General features: G+C 34.0%; 1 long non-coding RNA gene across 1 annotated transcript in view; it reads left to right on the forward strand.

Annotated features, from left to right (window-relative positions):
• Window positions 1-13,378, forward strand: part of LOC149425845 (uncharacterized) — a 423,516-nt gene extending 410,138 nt beyond the window's left edge. The window contains exon 3 of the long non-coding RNA XR_016304251.1: window positions 13,243-13,378. This is a non-coding gene — a long non-coding RNA (uncharacterized LOC149425845). The remainder of the gene's footprint in view (window positions 1-13,242) is intronic.
• The last annotated feature ends 4,721 nt before the right edge of the window (window positions 13,379-18,099 follow it).

The following is an 18,099-nucleotide window of genomic DNA, read 5'->3' on the forward strand; positions in this document are numbered from 1 at the left end:
ACAATAAAGTTATGATCAAAAAAAAATACATACAAGGTATAAAATTACAGCAACAATAATTTAAAGTACCGTGATCAGAGAATTACAACATTATTGTTACGGTATTGGTTCGGTGTTGGTTTCGCATAGTACGAAACAGCTGTATCGGGGAATTAGCTAGTTGCAGGAGTTCGGAACTGTCCGATTTGGATTTTAATATTTTATATAAGTTAATTTGTTTTAGAACTAAATAATACTACAGATTATGATGGTTTATAATACTTCTATGAATCATGCATTTAATTACCAATATAAAGTTAGATATATGTTTAGTAAATTTGCCGACAAAGTTTGATAAATTTAACAAAGAACTTCTTTAGTGAGTACTTGTATTATTGATAAATGATTTGATTATTTCATGTTTATATTGTACCAGTGACATATTCATGTGCTGAACATGCTCATATTGATGTCTGAGTGATTTTTGCTACTTGGTCCTTGTTAAATTTATTACTAGGGTCAAGAAGTACCTTGTTTATAGCGTTTAATGCGTTGGAAATAAATGATTGTACATCCATTGTAACAGTAAAAATGTGTTTTTCAGTTTTTATAAATTTTTTGTTAATAAATATTTAAAATTTATTTTTAAGCCACTGGTTGAGTTTCACTGTCACAAATTTCAGATAGGTAGTTTGTATAGGTACTGTACTTATCAAGAAATGTATTTAATGTTTATGTTTTTGCTTTATTGGTAAAAGGACACTAAAAACGAAAGTTTTAACACTTTTAAATGCTTATTTTATGTTGGGTAAGGTGGAACACGGAGAAAATTTACTGATTTAAAATACTGTCCATTTATTAAAAATCTGGTCAAATTGTTAGTTATTGTTAAAAATGGGACTGCGGGCTTTTAGCGAACGAATTGAAAGAGTTCCTAATCAGTTAAAATCGAGTGTTTTATGAGAGAGGCGGAACACGTGTTCATACAAATACTGATATTTATATTGACATACTGATATTGTCGCATTCCGTCATGATATTTATTCGGAAAAGAATACGTGTTTTAGATATATTATTAATGACTAATATTTCAAATTGTCTTTTTTTCACTTTTTTCACAAGTTAATTTTTCTTTGTGTATGAACGATCTGAGTAGCCGAGGGTGCGGTATGAAAATAAGTACGTGAAATTAGTCACGTTTCATTTGAAGTAATCAAGTCAGTCTAGCGAGAGTTGCGAGCGTGTGGGGTGGGTAATCAGCAGGCTAAATTCCCGCGGATCGAACTACCTACTCAGCTACCAATAGTGCATCTAATGATCCGTGATCCCTGCTAAGGGATGATCGCTTAATGAATTCGATCATCCCCTGTCCCACGTTATGCTGTATATCCTGCATAATATGTATTTAGGTAAAGCTGGCTCGGAATCTAAGCGACGAAAATTTGGGTGATTTTTAAAGTCGAATTTCAAAAGAAGGGTGAAAAAAATGGTTCTCAACCTTTTCATGGAATACTTTGGAATAAAAGCTAGATTTTTGGAAACCGATAAACACTGGCCATCCCATTCGTGTATCTGGGAATTAAACTATTATTATTTTATTTTTTAATGTAAATTTTAATTCACTTATGTTATTATGACTTGTTTTCTGTAAATGCCGTAAGGGCGTCAATAAAAAAAGATTAATATCGGTACTCACAAACGTAGGTTTCTACCTCTAATTAAATTAATGAAAGAGTCCAGCTGGAGAGTTCATAAGGTTTTCCCTCAATCAGTCTCTCCTGATCCGACCCGCCACGCAGTAGGTGGACAAACGCATCCGTCGCCAAGACCTAGAAAAACCTCCTCCAGAAACCCGGGCACCCCTACTAAGTTACCAAACGTAGCGATCTTCTTGGGATGACCTATGGCAATGGTGTTGGTTATCCAATTAAAAGTTCCCGGGGCGGCGGTACCCCGATTAAAAAAATTGAACCACAACTATAAAAATGTTTTATGCTGATGATAAGATATTACAATATATTTTACTTGAATATCTTAAAAATTAAAGTAAGTTTTATTTCACTTTACTGCAACTTTTTAATCTTAAAGTTTCTTTCATGTCGGGAGGTATTAATTTTTTTTAATGACAGAGGAAGATTTTTTGCAGTGAAAATGACCAGGCTTATAGTGGTCCAATTTTCAACCCTTTCAATGTTATTTCATATCATAAAAAAATTTCACAAAAATATTGCATAATGTGTACACGAGATAAGTCCTTCTTATTTCTTCGTCTATTTTTTATAAATTAAAAGTATAAATGTTTTTAAATTTTTTGGTAGGTATATTGATTTGATGCGAAACATTCGCAACAAATTCGGGAAACACTAGGGTTTCGAGGTTACACTATTTGAGAACCACTGGCGTATATAAAAACAACAATAAATAAGAATGTAATTTTAAGGTGTTTAACCTAGAATATGCAGATTATTGTACATTACATGCACTAATACAAATAATGTTTGGCATGACACGGCACAGAAGATATGAAACGTGAAATAAAAGTGATTCGGTCAATTCTCAAATAGGTTACCTATTGCGAAGAACATAGCTAATACCCAAGAGGAGCACACAAGTGTTATTGTCATAGTTTCTTTATAAAGAAATGTTTCTGCACATGTTAATTACAAGTAGATCCGGGTAAAAATACGACGCTTAATAATTAAACATTCCGAGTGCGATGCGTGATATAGAGAAAAGGATGTGGGTACTTTGATATTACTGAACACTATTATTAATAAACATACCGATTGCGATGCATGATATAGGGAAAAGGATGTGGGTACTTTGATATTACGCAACACTATTATTAATAAACATACCGATTGCGATGCATGATATAGGGAAAAGGATGTGGGTACTTTGATATTACGGAACACTATTATTAATAAACATACCGATTGCGATGCATGATATAGGGAAAAGGATGTGGGTACTTTGATATTACGGAACACTATTATTAACAAACATACCGATTGCGATGCATGATATAGGGAAAAGGATGTGGGTACTCTGATATTACGGAACACTATTATTAATAAACATACCGATTGCGATGCATGATATAGGGAAAAGGATGTGGGTACTTTAATATTACGGAACACTATTATTAATAAACATACCGATTGCGATGCATGATATAGGGAAAAGGATGTTAGTACTTTGATATTACGGAACACTATTATTAATAAACATACCGATTGCGATGCATGATATAGGGAAAAGGATGTGGGTACTTTGATATTACGGAACACTATTATTAATAAACATACCGATTGCGATGCATGATATAGGGAAAAGGATGTTAGTACTTTGATATTACGGAACACTATTATTAATAAACATACCGATTGCGATGCATGATATAGGGAAAAGGATGTGGGTACTTTGATATTACGGAACACTATTATTAATAAACATACCGATTGCGATGCATGATATAGGGAAAAGGATGTGGGTACTTTGATATTACGGAACACTATTATTAATATTTAACATTTTTTTCTCGAGATGTTTTTAAAACTGTTTTACAATTTATTTAGTTTAAGAAAAATCCGAAATTCCAGAATACCAGCTAGCGACAATTTAGAGATGATGGTGAATAACATAATCGGAAAGTATCTGAACAATGTCGCTAATAATAATAAAATATACCCCATCATATTACAGCAGGTGTGAAGGTTGCTGTAATAGTTCAGTGGTCAGAGTAAACAGTAACACCAAAATACTTGATAAACATACTCGACTCTATGCAAAGGAGGGCGACGCGTCTGTTTGTTAACAGACTGATTACCATCTCTAATGCACAGACGCAATGTAGGCATGCTGAGTCTATTCTACAGGTATTTAAACGGAGCATGCTCAAATGAGTTAGCAGAATTGAACCCTCGTGTATAGTGCACGTATGTAAAGCTTGACGCACAACAGCGGAATACCCTTTCACAAATGATATTCGTTTCATGAGAACGGGTCGTTTCTTCTACTCGTTTTTGAGCATGTTTTTTCGTGAAGTCGGTTAGCAAGTGGAACGAGCTACCGGCATCTGTTTACCTCCTTCAAAATAAATCCCTTACTACAGCCCCTAACATAACCCGCCTTACAACGCTGCCTAATCGGTTAGCGTTTTAATTCCTGTGTCTTTACACTGTACTGTGCTGTTGGGCGCTCATGTGAGGTAAAACATTTAAAAATGTAAATAAATAAATTCTCTAATCATTTCGGCAATGCTATTAATTTTAGTCTTTTAGGTTTTTATCTGATATAATATAATCTGACATTTAAAGGGTCCTTATAGTAACTTCTCTTTTTGTTACATGCGTATTTCATTAAAAATAATAAGGTGGTTTATTTTGGTAAAAAGTGTTATTTTTCTCATTCATTATTTAGTATTCTTAGATTCTCGTGGTCATCCTTCTCAAGCAATGACTTTGTAGATGTCAGTTCGTGCCCTTCGCAATACAAACTTTTCTCCCGATCAATCGAAAACTTCCGACCCTTAGGAAGTTTGTCTCTTATCTTTTCTTAGCTCCGGCTCCGGCTTCGACTCCAGCTAGAACGCCCATCCATCTCCCCCGACTCGAAGAAGGCGTTTGCCCTGCCCCTTCTTGACTGCCGAACTTTTCCTAATTTTCCCAATTTGGCTGGGATTCCAGCAGAGGAGGTAAAAGCGGGGATATTCCATTAATAGACAATGGGCTTGGTGACAGTTCATATCAAAGGCGACTAGAAGATGCGTTGAACCCTGTGAAAATATATTTTTTTTTGAAAATGAAATTAAATCGAATAAAAATTGTTTTAAAAGTACTTTCTTTGATAGTAGGTACCCACCACATCAGGAATATTATTCTCGTGAATAAAATTCAATCCAATAAAAAATATGTTTTAAGGTACTCTCTTTGATGGAAAATATATAGCGATAATTTATTATTTAGATTTTTTAATATTTTTATATTTTATTGAACACTGTACAACAATAATAATTGGTTTCCATATTAAGTGGTTTGTATTTCAAAGTATTCAGCAATCAATCAATATATTTCTTCACACGGTGATTGCGAATGTTGAAGTCAAAATACAAGTAAATGATTTTATGAAAGCCCTTTGTCGGCATAGTATATTGTTCCAAAGTGCTTTCACACAAAGGAAGTTGAATTCCGTAAGTCTAAACATAAACTTTAGGGAGCACAGTTTACAAGCAAACTGGTTCCCTATATCACCATACCAAATTCAAATAGAAAAAATGTTTTTTACATATCATAAGATAATTAAGTCAGTCCAATCTAAATTTGAGAAGCGGATATGGGTACCGCCGCCCTGGGTATCATTTATTGGATAATAAATACCGCCCACAAAAGCCGCCCAAAGTGGTTTGCTACATTTGGTGACTTAGCAGTAGTGCCGGGGTACATGGGGTGAGGTTTGTCTAGGTCTTGATGGTGGATGCGTTTGACCTTGCGCTACAACGGATGTGATGGATTCATATGTGGTCCTTCCTGGACACATTGACCTCCACATCTCATACCTTTTTCCTTCCCAAAATTTCCTCTTCTTCCTCCACATAGCTCCTCAAAGATGACGTAGGCCCTGAGGGTTTTTTCCCCTCTGGACTTCCTGTGTCGAGCTAATGTAAAAAAATAAGTTATTGTACTTTTCCTATTCCCACCAATATTTCGACAACTCTTTGTTCCGCATGATGGATGGAAATAATTAGCCATCATTTTCGCGTCTTTCTTACCCTATTCAGAACAAACGCTTTTGGTCTCTGTTCGTCGTGAAAAAGTAATTAAATCAAACTCATAAAATTTTCAAAACGAACCGACAAAATGTGATGTGCGTATACTATGTTTTCCTTTAATTTGTCTAGTACTATACAGTAATTGGCGCATAAAATAGGTGCACATTGACCATTGTACTGTTGGCAGTATTTTTAATTCGAGTTTTATAGCATACTTATTTTAGGCGGTCAGCGCATCCCAACCGCAACCCACAAAAAAATCTAAAACTAACAACCGGAACGGGCTTTAAACGATATGTTTCATCGGTTCCATGATAACTCAACACAGTGACAATTCAACACACTTTTAAAAAGTGATATAAAGTCATTAAAAACGTAGATTTTTTTTAACCTAACCTAACCTAACCTACTTAACCAAGTTAATAAAGTTTTTGTTTCATAATTTTCCATGACTTTATGCAACTTTTTAAAAATGCGATGAATTATCATTGTGATGATTTATCCGGTCTCCGTTTCATCAGATAGAAGTGGCTAGATCAACCAAACTAACAACTGGACCGGCTTTAAACGATATGTTTCATCAGACAGAAGTGGCTGGATCAACCAAACTAACAACTGGAACGGGCTTTAAACGATATGTTTCATCAGATAGAAGTGGCTAGATCCACCAAAAATATATTTCACTGTGAATTTCACCATTTTTAAAAATAATTTTTGTTGAACCACCCATTTTAAAACTTTAAACGCAATTATCTCAGCTCGAAATTTTTATGTAATGCCACTACTGCGCTGACCGCCTGATTTAAACTTTTTTTAAATGCAGCAATGTAGTGTATCCCCTTTAACATTGCAAAGCACTTTGAGTCTAATTTATTTTTATTTTCTAAAATGATTTTTTTCTGTGGTCAGGGCTGTAAATGGAAGAATACAAACAAAATACAAAATACATAACACCATCACAAATAAAACAGGAAAATAAATCAAGATTTTTCCCTTTCGTTGCATACACAAAATACGTTGACTTCGAAAAAAACACATTCCGAACAAATTGATATCCGATTCGCGCTGCTTTGTAATAAAAATCTCGTTTTAGTACAACATTCTGGTTTATTGATGTAGGCCGTATTATTTTGGTTTGGGCTTTCTTTTTTCCCTTCATAGCGGGGAAAATAATAAATCCACCATTAATGGGGGGACATCGGGAAAACAAAGGGTGCCGTTTTATTGATTGACGCGGTGGATTTTAATCAATATTGATCTTAATTCATCCTGAGCGGTGAACAAAAATACCCTCACTAGGGTTGACCAAAACACTTGCTTATTAAAAAATAGAAGGAGACTTTAAAATTCTGCTATAAATAGGGAATCAGGTCCATTTTTTAATTTTTTTATCAATAATGACCTTCTTACTCAAAAATCACTATTTTCTTTTATTGGTATAGTTAGTTTTAATAGTTAAAATAAATTTCAAAGTTTTAATTTTTCGGGTCTCCCAATCTATGGACGTGACCAGTCACCAGTCTCAAAAAACCTGCGTTTGAGAATCGAGACGATTTTTATTCTTAAGATCACCCGTTTTTAACATTGAAGAACACTTAAATGTTAGCATCTCATAATTAATGCTTTTAGCCAAAATACATCTAAGACCTCATCTGATCATCTGAAATTTTTAATAAAACAAATCTTTTTTACATAAAAAGTTATGATTTACAAAATATAAAGATACAATTTAATACGAATGAATAAAATAAAATAAATTAAATAAAATCTTCGAAATTTCTGTTTTAAATTTTGGTATTGAGTAAATGAAAGTATAAACGGAACTGAATTTGTTTCCAAGCATGTGTGACATTTGGGTTGGGGAATTAATAAAATAGTTGGTTATCAAGGTTATTAATGTTAATACTGTAAAATCTTTAAGAAAAGCAAACACAATACGACAATTTGCGTGATATTTGGGACACTGCTGTGGATTCGATTTTATACTGATTTCATCGGTCACGATGTTAATAACGTAATAAATCAGAATTCAATATACAATGGCAACCCTGGCTCATCTCTCAATGAATTCACATTCCTAGGGACGGCTACGTATAATTAAAAAAAAATACTAATAAATCGACAATATCGAATTGAAATATTAACTTTCACATACATTGGCATTACACGTGCACTTTTTTAGCACTTTAAAGATAGTTAATTACTTAAATAGTTCCATACATTGGGATTCTTATGTGATGCGAAGAAATCAGCGTGTTTTTCTGAAGCAGTAAATACTCTCGAACGGTTAACACTTGTCTTAAAATTAGCACAGTTTTTATGTCTGAATTTTTTAGGTTAATGTAACTATTTTCAACTTGAAACAACAATCATCAGCTATAGGGCTTTGAAATATCACATATGAAGTCAAATAAAAATACAAGACGTCATGTTATAATATGTTAGTTGTTATTGCATTGTTTTATTGTACATTAGGATGACATGTTTTTAAAAAATCGCATAAAAATACATTTAAAAATAACAATGTGCCTTTTTAATATGCTTTTTTCAGCCCTGTCCACAATGATGTGTTTCGCCCCATGCTTTCACAGCTCTTTTCTCAGCAGTTCTGCGAATGTGAGTTTTCTTGTGATTAGCCAGCTATTGGTTCAGAAAATGGCAAAACTTGCTTTATTTATTCTAGGACCACGAAAGGGCTCAACAGTGTCAAGAGGGATGCGGGGAACGTAGAAGGAAAACACGTGTTTTGGTCACGATAATGGACTATTAAGCAGACCCTTATTATCGGACAGATAACAAGGAGTTATAATGAGACTGGGAAGGAGGTGCAGTCAAATCGAAATATAACTGATTGACAGATATGGTATTACATTGGAAGTGTTTTTGTTGACATTCGTGTTAAATAATACATTTAATAATTGTAAGGAACTCTCGTACCTTTTATAACGCCAACCTTCGTGATATCGCTGTAGACACCTTGATTCCGGACCGAGATGCTCGCGATTGATAAGAATAACAAATAATTATTTATCATTTGTATATACTTTAAAGATAAAGAAACATTTCCAGGTTACGAATAACCTGAAAATATTGGAAAAAACTCCTAATATCATCATTATAAGCAGAAATTGTCGCTTTTACAATAATGGAAAACTTAGCTGGCAGAAGAATTGATTCCGCGACGCCCAGGTAGAAGCTAGGCGCATTTATGCGCTCAGCTACTAAGTCGCACAATTTGGGAGGTGGTTTTTGTGTACCGCCGCCCCGGAAACCATTTATTGGATAATCTACATCTCTGCCATAGGTCACCCCAAGTGGTCCGCTACGTTCGATGATTGAGCAGGGTTGTTCGGGTTCTTCGGGTGAGGTGTGTTGAGGATGCGCCTACCCACCAGCTGCGTGGTGTGCCAGTTCGGAAGATTCTGGTTTGGGAAGACCCTTTCACCTCTCCAACCAATCAATGACCTATCGCCTTGCGCCTTAGTGTTTATTTGTCCGTCACTCTTGGATTCAATGATGCCTAGATTCCTACCCAACCCTCATACCCTTTACCCTCCCAGAACTTCCTCTACTTCCTTTCCTTAAAAAAGATCCCGAAAATATGACATAGGCCCTGGAGAATATTATTATCCTCTTGGACTTCTGTGCGGGGTTAGTGTAAAAAAAATAACGCCCAGTGTACAAACTCCTACGAAACAATTTATTTTTTAGAATAACTCCTCATCTACCAAAATTCGCTAGAATATGGAAACTCATTTTTTTTTATTATTTGTTCACATTCAAACTTAAATACAAGTATTTTTTTAGAGTTCGTTTTCATAGTCAAATTAATTCTCCAAGTTAAAATTTTTTATAACCCGCCAAAACGACCGGAATCCGAGCGGTAACAGGCGGGGGTGTACGTTACGTCATCGGTTCATAGCATTTTGTATGTGTTTTTTATTCTTCAATAAGGAATTTCAGAACATTTTTTTACCAATGTTAACCTTCTAACTAAATCAAGGGTATTTAAAAAAAAACAACGTCAAGACTTGATAGTAAAATTAATTTTTGATGTTAGATTTCGGTTTGTCTCGACAAATCCGAGGTATACACCGTACTGCTTCCTTTTGGTCCTTGCCGATCTAGCCGACAGCTATTCAACTGTAGTCGTTAGACGGCTCGCTGTCAGTTGCGTGTTATCTTGTTTTCTGCAAAACCTTCAAAAATGCCTGGATATAATAAGCACTATTATTGCATCGTGCAGATGTGTAAGAATACAGGCATTACTGCATCCGATAAGCAATTTATCGCAGTTCCCAGAAATGCTGTTCTTCGTAAAAATGATGTACCGCAATGAAGAGATATGATAAGAAAAAAAAAATCGGTTCTGTCTTGTAATTCCGCAAGATATTGCTGCGAAGATCACTTTGATATAAGTACGACAATTAAATTTAAGTTATCTGTTAAATATTTGCTGGAAATATTGTATAATGTAAAAATATAATTGTATTATACTGTTGTGTTATTTTTAAAATATAATATCAACATGTCAGAATCAACGATTGGTAGGTTATCGATTACGGAATTCTATGTTATTTTTTTAAAATAGATTTTGTATATTACGAACACGAATTATACATTCACCTAATTTGAGTTAAAACTTTAAAATTTCCGTTTAAACTAAAAATACGTAAACAGACAGCAAGCAAAACAACACAACACTGTTCGGGCTATAGAACCTCTCCTTAGCAAAGTATGCATGTAACAGAAAGAGATGCACTATAAACAAAGAGTTCCGGTATTACGTCGCACCAACCGACATACCGGCGTACAGTTGACGTCAGAGTTCTTTCGACCAATCATGAAGCGTTATTATACTATGGCCTTTGAACCATTTTTAAGAACGATTAATTAATTTCAAGAATAAAAATATAGAAATATATATATTCAGAATCAGTACTTGTTGATCTAAATGACCATATTTTTTTTAAGTCAAAATATTTTTCACTCAACCTCCCCGTGAGTTCACTTAATATTGCACGACTTTTTATTTATTTTTTTATTAATACATGATTTGGAGGGTACATGTGGGTTTTGTGATATTTCACCCTCCACGCTAGGAATGATCCTGTGAAAAAAATTAAATTCATTTAACCTTGTATGTTGTATATATATATATCCATTGTTTAGTGGCGATTTAAAATTGATTTAAACGTTTTTTTTTTTATTTATCTTGTTTCGTCGATTAGGTTATAGTGTAATTTAGGCACTAAAATGAAAAAAATACAATTATTTAAATACGTACTTAATAACTCTGCCTACCATGTACAAATAGATTTAATTAATTTTCGTAATAAGAACCTTAAAAATTGTGTAACATAGACTTACATATAAACGTGAAAAAATATTTTATTTCATATAACTTGCTGTACCCCGCCACACGTTGTTGTGGATCAGTCTGTCTGTGCAGATAGAAAAACAATAGCGCGTATTGCTTTTACGTCCAACAGATGGCGCTGCTTTGTTTTTATTTTTTTTAAACATGTTTTTTCCTATCACGTGTTTTTACGCACATCTATGTAATATATGTACGTAAAAACACAGGCGTATTCGAATGAAATTATTTGTTAATATTTCAAAGACTTTGGGAGATTTAAGATTTTGAACAAACGAACATTAACATTTTCATTTATGTAGAAGATAAAAAAAGATGTTTTGTTTTGATTAATATAAAACATAACTTTTGTGCAGCTAAAATATTTACATTCACCTAAGAAGAAAGTCAAATTACAAGATTTTGCCCGTTTTTCACGTAAAATTTTCATTCATCGTTTGCCGGAAATTAAATTTAGCAATAAAAACATTCATTCAACCGACATAAAAACAGATTTATTATGATTGTTTTCAATGGAATAATTTTACTGCTTTTTTTCGATCCTACACACATTAGCTAACGGGCCAACATTAAATTAATTGACGCTTATATTTCGCACATTTTCATCAAACGCTCTGAGTAAAAATTCTTTCTAAAAATATTGTTAATTAATTTATTATTTTTCATATTCATACTCCACTAGAGATAATTAGATCCTTAATTGGGGTATGTTGTTTTGCTCTAGGTACAAGAAGGGGGGAATGACGATGTGTTATGTTAAGAAATACCTGGCTAATCAGATCTGGTCACTAATCACTGTTATTGCTATTTCAACCAACTTTTCATTGCTGAAAGATGTTTTTTCGCCATGGTGATACTTAAAATATCTATCGCTCGTAATTTACTCGCTCCGGACTAAGCCCATTTTTTTTCCTCGATAACCTTTACAACTTTCTGGCGCTTATTTATTTTAAAATATTCGGATCCCAGCGCGTGGCTAGAAACGCCCGGGTATATTTGAGAGTCAACAGCCCGCCATTAACTCCGCTGGCTAATTTGTAAATTACAGACCTGGCGGGCACCTAGCCGCTCTCTTATTTCATGACGTATGGGTGACGTTTTGAGGAACATCAAATACATTTTTGCCGAAGCTCCCGGCCAACCAATGGCGCCAAAGCGGACGGAAAATATACCTAATTAAAGGGGAGTACACCCACTCCCGACAGGGGGAGGGGGTAGCGAACTGACAGATTAATTTCTTGCTTGATGAGGACAGGAGTGAGAGATTTACGTCAAATGACAATCATTATACGTTGCGTTATGATATGAGTAATATTCATATAAATTTCTCGTGACAGATTCTAAACCCACAAAATTTTGTTTTATTATTTTTTGTTGTTATATTTTACAAGTGTTTTAATTGCACAGTGAAGATTTGGAAAACCTAATCGTTTTGGGAATGTTTTGAGAATGACGCAGTTATAGTTGTTTAAGGCGATGTCATACGTAGTAATGCAAAATCATGTGTTTTTGGTTTGAAAATTTGGTCGCCTAGAAATGTTTCAGATGTTTTAATTAAATACTGCAAGTAGAATACATCTTGGCCTTTGAAAAAATCGAGTATTTTTTAGATGAGTCTTTTTATAAGCCCAGAAAAAAATAATGTATAAGGCCTATGAAAACTGCTTTAAAGTTCAAAATCTCCTACTTACGAACCCATTTTCGGTTATAATTTTATTGTATAATGTGGAAAATTAAGTTATCTATAAAATGATCAAAAAAAAAAAATATTTATGCCTACATCCACAAAATAAAATAAAAGGCACTTTTTGGCCATGTTTTTTTCTTGCAAAAATCAAAACAGGCGGATGGTGTTAATCGGGAATTACTTAAGGGTTGTTATTGATAGCGGCTCAATTTAAAATATTACACGACGTAGTGCATCGCCTTAGGGGTCGGCCAGAACCTACTCGGATTTGGTAGCTACATAGCTCTATTTAATATATTTTAAGCACTGTTTATATTTTATTACTTTATTTATTCCAATGTTCCATGCTTCAATTGGGCTTCTGTCAGAAGATCCGTTTCCTTATTTATTTGTATAGATAACTAATTTCATTTATTTCCTTTGTTACAGGTATGTTTACCCACTCATATTGACTGCGAACACTGGCGGTATGTAATCAGCACGTATCTATAGGTAAGATAAGATCCTGCAAATAAGAAAGAGGAGTAATGTTTCTCTTTGAACATTTTCCTCATATGGTTTTACCCTCCTAAAAAACAACACGAAGCCCCAAAAATCACAACAGTAGTAAGTAGTTTGAGCATATTTATATGAGAAACGATATGTCTTTCGTGTGATAACAATTCCCGGCGCCTAGCGCCCAACGCTTCCTGAATACAAAGCCTCTCTCCACCCTTTCTGTTACATGAGCTTCTGGTAGATGAATGTATTAAAATTATTTATTTTACCCGCGGCAAACCGGAATATATTATACTCGTATGTTAAATTCAGGTTTCCTTGTTGGCGCAATATATTACAGAAGGTCTAGTGATCTCTGACTGGAAGGATTATTATTATTTTGGGGTCCTTTGACGTCAAAACCGAGGGCATGTCTTATATTACCGGAGTTTGTTTCCAATTAGTGGAACATTGGAAAATATTATTTCTTGTACTTTTGGGTCCATTACGTTTAAAAACAGAACTTCGGGTACACTGCTTATCGTGGAGCGTATGAAATGAATTCACTTGGAATCATTAATTTAAGAAAAGTATTATTCGGAACCGATAGTATTCGTTTGCTTTGTCATTTAAATATTATTGCGATACACTGAGATAATCGAGGTGAAAAAAATACCGGAAGGCTTCGAAAATGAAGATCAAAGAGTAGTCGTAGAAGTGGTGAAACTTGTAATAAAGTAATAAAATGCACAGTAAATAAATGTGGAATAGTCTATGTAGTATGTTTCTAGGATGACGATTAAACCACTGTTTTCGAAATAGGGCCAGTGGTGATTTATGACCAAATTTGTAGTGCAAGAGTAGCCAACCCGGGATGGAAATGTAAAATAAATCATTTTAAGCCTTCGTCAAACCATCTGAAGGTTTGGATAATTAATGTACCTGAAACTAAACGTTTCACTATCTACTTCCACTCATAACTCTTGTTTATTGAGCCAGATTTAGATGGCTGAAGTTTATTTTGAAAATCACACGAAAAGAGCACGAAAATTCCTAAAAAAGTTGAGTAATTTAGTACTGATGGAAATAAGTAGGCGTTATCGCTTTTTTCCACCATCTCGGATGCTGTCGAATTGAATGATGTGCTTAGAGCCTGTAACGATAGGCGTATATTCTCTCTTTGTTTATGATTAATACCTTTATGTTTTACCATTTAGTAAAATAATATGGAGTTTGTTTTCTTATTTGTTCTTCTACTTATTTTAGTTGACAGCTGTTTCACCGTCAGAATTTATTGAACGTTAGCTTTACCATATGCGAAATAATAAATAATAATGGAGTAACTACATTGATAAAACGAAGTTACCTATCATAAATATTCGATTTGGGAGAGGGTTAAGGGTACCGCCGCCCCGGGAAACATTTATTGGATAACCGACACTTCTGCCAAAAGTCACCCCGAGTGATTAACGGGGGTGCCCGTGTTCATGGGCAGAGGTTTGTCCGGGTCTTGGCGGAGGATGCATCTGCTCGCCAACTGGCCGAGGGAGATCTTTTGACCTCTCTAACAGGCCTTTCTCAGTACAACGTCTTGAACCGCAGTGAGAGTGATGGATTCACACATCTGGCACTCCTGGACATACTGACGTCCATATTCCTACCCACCCCTCATAACTCTTTCCTTTCCAGAACTTCCTCTACTTCATTTCCTAAAAAAGACCCTGGACACAACGTCCCCCAAGATGACATGGGCCCCGAGGAGAATTATTTTATTCAGGTCCTCCTTTGTGGAGCTAATATAAATACAAAACATTATTTTCGAAGTGTTCTGCAATATCTATATTTTTGATGTCAGTACGACCAGTTCAATATTGAAAGTACAGAAAACCATAATTTGTTAATGCTTATTGCTTACATGATTTGTTATTAATTAAAACTGATCTCACTAATAAATAAGAGGTATCTTCTAACTGCACGAGGAGCTTGAGATAAAACCTTAAGAGTCAAAGAAACAAAGAAAAGTTGAGTAATCTCTTTAGCGGTTTAAATTTTAAATGCATTTTGTGGTCCAGTTGATAGCTTAGTCGAATGTTATTCTAGTGGTTCCTAAATATATAATATTTCGACTACAAAAAATATTTTTTTAATAATAGGTATAATCTAATACGTAGGTTTACAAATAATTGTTATTCATATTTTAGTAGATTCATGTTAGCATAGTAAAATGAAAATAAGAAATTTGTGTTTTTTTTATATATTCAATAGTATTATTATTAAATTTCAAAAAAATAAGTTTATCCATAAATAAGTTCTCCTGTGTAATCAATATTATATGACAATATCAAAATGTCATTTTGGTCAATTTACTTTTACAGGTAATTTCAATTTGTGCAGAAAAATTAATTTTTTCGATATTCATTTTATTTTTATATTATAAAGAAGAAGTTATTCCTTCATTTTTGATTCTAGCAATTTCGGGTTTTTAATTTTATTATGATATCTTGTAATGCATTGTAAAAGTTGTTCTTATTAGTTATTAGTTAGTATCAAGTTGTTCTTATTAGTTATAAGTTTTTTTATGGTGCTACGTGTATGTAAGAACCTCATCTATTCAAAATAAAATAGGACAAAATAGTAAGTAGTTAACGTAAGCTAAAATAGTTAAATTTTTTAAACTAATCAGAGGAGTACAAGCACGGAATTCAGCCTAAATTATCACAGAGGTATAAGCACGGAATTCAGCCTAAATTATCAGAGAAGTTCTAGCACGGAATTCAGCCTAAATTAAAAAGCAGCAAAATAAACATATAGTTTCTATGTTTTTAATGTAGAAAGTTTGAGCATCACTGAGCCCGCTAAATGTTTTCAAGTCGTTGTCTATTTTTGATGAAGTGCAGCGTATAACCCGGTTACTCGGCATAATGGTATTAAAGCAGACATTGTGCAATTTTAATGGTCGCCTCTCCGCGATAAATCTTTTAAGTTTGCGATTTGGGAGACTTAAGCGCAGGAAATGACACTTCGCCTCTTGCTGGTTTTGTTGCGACTCTATTTAAAATTTTGTGCAGCTTCATTCAATATAACTACTTACCTAATTGATTAGATAGTGAGAAAAGCCTTTTAATAAAATTACATAGATACGATTCACATCAGTAAACATAAATTCAAATAATGGAGAAGAAGTTCTGGGAAGGAAACAGGTATGAAGAGTGGTTAGGAATGTGCAGGTCAGTGTGTCCAGGAGTGACGGACGTATGAATCCATTTCTTCCCACTGCGATGGGTCAATAGAGTTCTGTTGGAGAGGTCAAAGGGTTTGCCTCAACCATTGTCTTCTGATTCGGCCTGCCACGCAGTAGGTGGGCAGACGCATCCGCCGCCAAGACCTAGATAAACCTCACCCCGTGAACTTGGGCACTCCCGCTATGTCACCAAACGTAGCGAACCTCTTAGGTTGACATATGGCAGAGGTGTTGGTTATCCAATAAATAGTTCTAAAGGCGGTGGTATCCATACCTACCTCCCAAATTCAGCAGCTAGAACGTTTAGAGGGGATAAATGTAAAATATTTTTCCGAACCTTAGAATAAAGAAGAACATTAGAAATGCTATTTTGGCTCGTTTTGTGATACAAATGTCTTCAGTTTTGTCATCGCTATGACATTTTTATTCATTTCGATCAAATAAGTGTGTAAGAAAGACGAGGACGCGCTAATTAGTTTAAAATCAACGGCCAATTTTACATGGAAATCATTTCTAGTGTGTATTATTTATTCAGTGTACCATATCTTTTTTAATATCATCGCTGGAAATCTGATTTTGCCCTCAATTTCATGTTTTTATTCGAAACAAGCATCAGTAGCATAATAATTTCGAATGAAATCCCAATATTTTTTGTTGGACGTTTATCTATTTATTTTATTAAAATGTTTATTTGTGTTATTTTCAAAAGGTTTATAGTAATCTATGGAAAATATCCTTATATAAACATATATTATTTTTAAATAATCTAATAAATCTATCACATATTTTCGTTTAAAATTTTAATTTGTTTTATGTTTACTTCTAATTTTATTTCTTCTAGTTATTCGCCAAATTTCTTCATTGCTCTTTTTTTTAGTCTTTTTTCATTTCGTCCTACGTTTTCCTCGTCTCATGTGTTTGCATTTGTGCTGCAGGTTTTCAATATCTGATGCGACAGTGATTTGAATTGTTCGTGGGAATATTATGTATTTAAAACAAACCAAGAGATTAATGACATGATCTGCAAGTGTTTTTACTGTAAAGTTGAAAAGTATATATCACTAGTCACATAAGTTTTCATTTTTTCCTAGATTTCTTCAATCAAAGTACAATTTACAACTTAAAACGAAAAACTACAGTAATTATTGGAAAGTTAAAATTGGGATGAGTGATTGATCGGTTACTAGGCTGAGTGACTAGTGACAACACGGGGAGGAATTATTTTTGCATGATTTGAAAAAAAAAGTCACCGGATTCCAAAATATAATTAACATTTTTTACTCCAAATAAAGTCAGGAATCACGTATAAGTCAGGGACATACCTTACCAACCTGTATAAGCGGAACAATACGTTAAATAAGAGGCGTGAAAATCTGCACATACCATTGATGTATTATACTTTAGTCCATAGCACATACTCATATTATATTATATCGCCTGCCGCTTTTAAAATTTAATATTGAATTTTTTTAATTTTATTTAAGATGCTACTTACTCCACTCACTGAGTGAGATTCGGTAATAGGTGTGTTTTTTGATGCATCACTCTTGAACCTGCTTAAATAGTTA

The sequence above is a fragment of the Hesperophylax consimilis genome, chromosome 2 (genome assembly GCF_061612785.1).
Source record: "Hesperophylax consimilis isolate HC1 chromosome 2, BYU_Hcon_1.0, whole genome shotgun sequence".
Lineage (NCBI taxonomy): Eukaryota > Metazoa > Arthropoda > Insecta > Trichoptera > Limnephilidae > Hesperophylax > Hesperophylax consimilis.